Here is a 6,310-nt window from a genome sequence, read left to right on the forward strand (position 1 = left end):
GAAAAGATTGCCGAGTTTTGGCCTTCCAGCTCGTTAAAGCGACAGGAAGAGCTATCCCTCCTCTAGATTTTAATCTTTTTGGACCTGAGGGATTATTGCACAAAAAGATCGAGTGCTTGTTTTGTTCGGCTCGTTAAAACTATCGAAAATTCATCCCTTCTGTATTATTTTATACTTTTTCGGACTTAAGGGATTAGATGACGAAAAAGGAATTTCGGAGTTATCTTTACGTACCTTTTTAGACTCTCTAAAAATGAAAAGGACCGAGTTATCTTTGTCGTTAAACTCGTTAAAAAGATTAATAGCGACAAACTTGTCTTTAGACGAGAACGAGTTTCACTATCGCTAGGCTCGTTAAAACATAGCGATGGGTTTGCTCGAAGGGCAAATTATAGAACAAGCATATGTTATCCTCCTCAAGCTTGACAAAAATAAAGAGGTACTGGTCAGAAATGGCTGGGGAAAAATTGGGAAGTAAACTCAAAGAAACTTTATTGGTAGCAAGTCGCTCTTGAACATGATACTTCCACTCCGTGCTTAAGTCGGGTTGGGTTGTTTCATTCACCGGTCACATCACCATGGTCACGCCATACCATCCACATTTGGGGTAAATGCTACCAATCCATCACACAAGTGTCGCCGACATGTTCAAGAGAAGTCATCCAGAGAAGTCACCCATGTTCCATCCACTACCATACATTATACTTCATTCCTTCATGACCGCCATCCTGAACCATATATCATCAGATCGTTTTCACCTCCATCAAAATCATTTGCTCCGTTCCGTGTCATTGATGTGGGATTCATTAAGGCCCTCCTTTGATGGATTTCTTCTTGTCGACATCAGCTCATTATCCAAGAAGTTGATCTAGGAACACCCCATTCAGTACTTTGAAACTTGCATGCCTCAATGGCAAGTTTCTCACTTCCGGCGACAGGTATACATCAATGACCTTCGACCGAAAGATTTTGCGTGGTGTTCGACGCCAAGTCCTTTATTCACACCACGTGAATTGTACTGCAGTACCTTGAGGGTCATTATCATTATCGGTGATTCCTCTCGCGCTTGTTAACAGTTTACATCATCGACTGGTAATCAAGCGATGTCTTTCCATGTTCGACTTCAAAACATTTCTCACATGGATCGACTTGTACTTCGAGTGAAGATTGGACGAGATTGAAGACCCCGGATCTAGTTTCATCCACCCAGGCTGCGATATATATTCAGGAAAAATAAAAACATTTGACATGTACAGCATTGCAGCACAGATAATCATCCTACCAAAAGGATGATGACTTCATCAGAATCATCAGTCTATCATCAGACGATAGTCTGTCCTATGTACATAAAAATGAATTTATAAAGCTGAGCATGGGAATGCCCGCCTCAGCTAGATCATGAAAACAGTATGAAGATAATGTATTGTATTGTATCTTATTACAGGTCTCCTCCCCAGCATCAGAAGAACTTCGGATCCTCCTAATAAAGCATTTCACCCGATAAACGGCCTCATACTTTAGGGGGCAACTGTTATAGACATTTTTGTGCCTTACAGCTATAAGCATGAAATGTCCATAAACCAAGGGATCCTAAGTCCCTAAAGATGTTGTTCCAGCTCCTAAAGAAACAAGGTCAACAAATTACAGCTTCTCCCAGAAGTTCTCCACCAGAAACTGCTCAAAACTAGTCAAATCAGGATCAATTCAGATGCTCCACTAGCTGGCTGCGTTGCAAAGCACCCAAATACACTGGCTAGGTGCGTTGCAACGCACTTGAATGCACTACCAGGGTGCGTTGAGCGGGAAATGACAAGTGGCAGAATCATTCAAAGAGGTGGAGAGACAATGGAAGCTTCCAGAATCTTCTGCAATGACACTTGCCTCACTGAATTCGACCAGTGATGAGTAAGAGGCTCTCAGTCTCCAAGTGGAAGCAAGAACTGACAGAGAGAAGCCACTAATCAACTCATGGGATGACTCATCCTCTTTGCATGAATCTATATATGGATCCCTCACCAAGAGATCCGGAGGCTGGAATTTTGTACATTGCAGAGAATTGATGTTGGTTTTGTGATTGACATCAGAGTATTGGGTGATTTATGCTTTGTTGGAGGTGAAGAAGGGATTCTATGCTGGGAGGCTGATGCTGGATCAGGACTCATCGGTTGTAACTCCTCCTGGATCTTCTTGTTTTATCAATAAAACTACTTGAGTTTCTCCTACATGCTTGTATATCTGATGTGTGTTATATTTGTATGTTTAGCTTAAATCTGATCCTAAGCTTTTTATGAACATAAATCTATGTCTTTGTGTAGTTTCTCTCTTCTATGAACTTGCAGGAACTTGGTGACGCTGGGCAAGTGAGGGAGCAGATCGGTGGAAGCTGACAAAGAGAGGATAGATTGGATCGAACAACTAGCGCAAGACACAGGTCGGTTCATCTTAATCATCTTCGTTTATAGTTCATAAAGAAGAACACAAGAGTAGTTTTCCTTGTTTGTTTCTAAGGTCACTGTCACAACCCTGTGGGATAGGGTCGTTCTGAATGGACACTTTTCCCGAAAACAATAGGTTATTCCATTGTTTCTCAACAATAAATAGGCCTTCAAGCCTCATTGTAACACAGTTCAGAGGCATGTAGCTGCCACATATCTTCTCAGAGATAAGCTACCATCTCCCTAGCTGGTTTATTTCCATTTCTGTTTGTAAGCATATTTCAGTATTTTACATTAATGAAATGAAGTATTATTTCCACTACACCTTTGTGTATATGGTTCTCTATACTTGTTGCGTTCCTGTTTAAACCCGGATCAGTGGTATCAAAGTGGTCTGCTTTTTTTCTTTGTTTCTCTTTTCATGTCCCTTACGAGGTCAGGATATAAGGAGTTAGGGCTTGAACTGGTCGAACCTTTGCAAGACCAACCTCACAAATCCCGATGGCCTCCCATGGCAGATGAAAAGAAAGATGAGGGGGCAGGAGATCCTATCAAAATCTTACTCAAAGAAGCCCTCGAGTGACAAAGGAACACGATGATGGACAACTTTGCCCAGATCCTTCAGCGCCTACCCAGGGGTGATGCATCCGCTTCCAACAGCTACTCTAGAAATGCCACACCATTTAAGGTACAAGTTAATTTTGAAATCCCCATATTCGAGGGTCAGGTAGACGCAGATTCCATTGATAAATGGTTAAATCTGCTAGAGGGTTATTTTTCTGTTCATGATTTTTCTAGTCGGGAAAAGATTATTTCCGCTCTTCTCAAAGCGGCCCCCCATGTTAAGGACTAGTGGGAAACCTACTATGAGTATAAGGATGAAAGTACAGGCTCACTATTTTCAGCCGCACCTACTTGGAATTCATTCTGGGATGCCATCAAGGAGCAGTACTACCCTTTCAGAAGCTATGAGGATCAATACATAAAGTGGACCACACTGCGGCATGGAAGGGACCAAGACATGCCTAAGTTCACCAATATTTTCCATACCCTTCGCACAAAGTTGGGTATCAAGGATTCGGAGCAGAATTTGGTACTCAAATACCACGGCTGCCTGCATAAGTACATCCAGGAAGAAATAGAATTCCTGAACATCTCCTCGCTCAGCACTGCATACTGATACGTCGTCAGGGTCGAGCAAAATTTTAAACAAAAGAAGCAAGACTTTGGATCTGTGAATCTGAAGCAAGGAAAGGTGCCCCCAAACCGCAGAATAAAGGACAAAGCCAAGGCGGGGCGACCCAAGACAACCCGCCAAAGCTGTAAGAAAAGAACAGCACCGCTAAGCCGAAAAAGGACATGGGAAAGTGGTGTGAGTTACATAAGAGCTCCACTCACAACACAAGTGAGTGTCAGGCCAAGAAATCACTGGTGGCTGAGCTAAAGGTTACAGAATCAGATGCAGGTTGCGACTATGCGTCAAAACCTGACAAGGGGAATGACAAAGGGAAGCAGATTATCAATGCAGAGACCAACGCCACCATTGCCACCATGAAGATCCAGAAGGAGGAACCCGAAGATCCAGAGGAGGAGCGTCTCTTCCACTCCCAGATGTGGGTAAAGGGTTCCCCGCTACAGTTCATTGTCGACAGCGGGAGCCAAAAGAACATCATTTTGGCAGAGGTCGTAAAGTGGCTAGGCTTACCGTCCACAGCACATCCACAATTGTACACCATTGGGTGGCTTCACTAAGGACGGTATCTTCGCATGAGCCAGTAGTGTTGACTTCCATACAACATCAAGCCCTTCACGAATGAGGTATTGTGTGACATTGCTCCCCTTGAATTTTGTGATGTATTACTAGGACAACCATACTTGTGGAAGTGACATGCTGTGTATGAATCAAGGCCCCGTGCTATTATTGTTACTTTGTGAACTAAGTTGTATAGGATATTGGAGGTAGCACCGCCTACTGCCATCTCTTTGATTATTGCAAAACAATGGAGTAAGCTCTTTTCCAAAACCATGAAATTTGTTTTCCTGATGATATGCCCTCAAGGAAAGAAGAAGATGGTGGCCATAACCTCTAGACAGGGCCCCTCCACACAACAACTACAGATGGACAAGGTCGTAGAGGAGTATAAGGACATCTTCACCTCCCCCGCAGGGGTTCCTCTGCACTGTCAAGTCAAGCAATCCATCAATCTGACCCCAGGTGCGTTGTTACCCAATGGACCAATCTATCGGTGCTCCATTCTGGAGAATGACGAAATCAAGAGGCAGATTCAGGAGCTACTGCAGAAAGGTCACATCCATCCAAGTTCATCGCCCTGTGGGAGCCCAATCGTGTTGGTACAGAAGAAGGATGGGACTTGGAGACTCTATATTGAATATCAGGCACTGAACAAGATCACTGTCCATAATAGCTACCTGATCCCACGGATTGATGACCTCTTGGACCAACTCAAGGGGGCAAAATATTTCAACAAGATAAATTTGAAGTCAAGATATCACCAAGTACCAATCGAACCCTCCGATGTGTGGAAGACTACCTTCAAAGCCAAGGAGGGTTGGTTCAATGGTTGGTGATGCCTTTTGGATTGGCGAATGCTCCTGCAACCTTCATGAGGATAATGGATGACATCTTGCAACCATTCACCAACTCATTTGTAGTGGTATACTTGGATGACATCCTGATCTTCAACTAAAGTTGGGAAGAGCACCTCCACCACATTCGACAGGTTCTCCAAACACTGCGGCAACATAAGTTATGTAAGACTGCCTTCAAAGACAAGGAGGGCCTGTTTGAATGGTTGGTGATGCCTTTTGGATTGACGAATGCTCCTGCAACCTTCATAAGGCTAATGGATGACATCTTGCAGCCATTCACCAACTCATTTGTAGTGGTATACTTGGATGACATCCTAATCTTCAGCTAAAGTTGGGAAGAGCACCTCCACCACATCCGACAGGTTCTCCAAACACTGCGGCAACACAAGTTATGTGCCAATTTGGAGGAATTCACTTTTGACATGACCCAGGTTCAGTATCTGGGATACATTATTGATGAACAGAGGGTGCATGTGGATCCATCCAAGATCCAAGTCATTCGAGATTAGCCATCTCCAACCACTCTAACAGAGCTCCGCAACTTTCTAGGTCTTACCAACTTCTACCACAGGTTTGTGTTGGGATTTTCTCATATCACTTGGCCCTTGAGTCAAGTCACCAAGGGAAGAGTGAAAGCAAAATTATTTTGGTCTAAATCTCAACAGAGGGCATTCACAGGGTTGAAAGATCGCCTCTGCATGGCACCCATGCTCGCATTACCAAACTTGCAACAACCATTTGAGGTCGAGATAGATGCCTCTGACTATGCTATTGGGGCAGTCCTTACTCAACACAGGCATCCAATGGCATATCGCAGTGAGACACTTTTAGACACAATCCTAAAGTATCCCACTTATGACAAAGAGATGTATTCCATTGTGCAGGCCTGCCGACAATGGAAGCATTACATTTTGGGGAAGGAAATAGTCATCCACACAGACCACTGACCCCTGTAATTCATATAGACCCAAGGGAAATTTCAGAATGATCGCCATCAGAGGTGGTCCACATACTTGAAATAGTTCCATTTGAATATCAAGTATAAGAAGGGTAGCACCAATAATGTTGCAGATTGCCTCAATCGACCACCGATCATGGGGTTAACCACTGTGCTCAACTCTTGTGGGCACAAGACTTCTGATTGGCCACTTCTCTCCAAAAGCGATCTAGAATTCGGCCACACATACCAGACACTCTTGGACGGTTAGCATGTTCCATATTTTCACCTCTAGGATACCCTGTTATGCCACCTGGGTCACCATTGT

The sequence above is a fragment of the Pinus tabuliformis genome, chromosome 7, assembly GCF_031772625.1.
Source record: "Pinus tabuliformis cultivar Carrire ecotype Pingquan chromosome 7, CPIR1, whole genome shotgun sequence".
In the NCBI taxonomy this organism is placed as follows: domain Eukaryota; kingdom Viridiplantae; phylum Streptophyta; class Pinopsida; order Pinales; family Pinaceae; genus Pinus; species Pinus tabuliformis.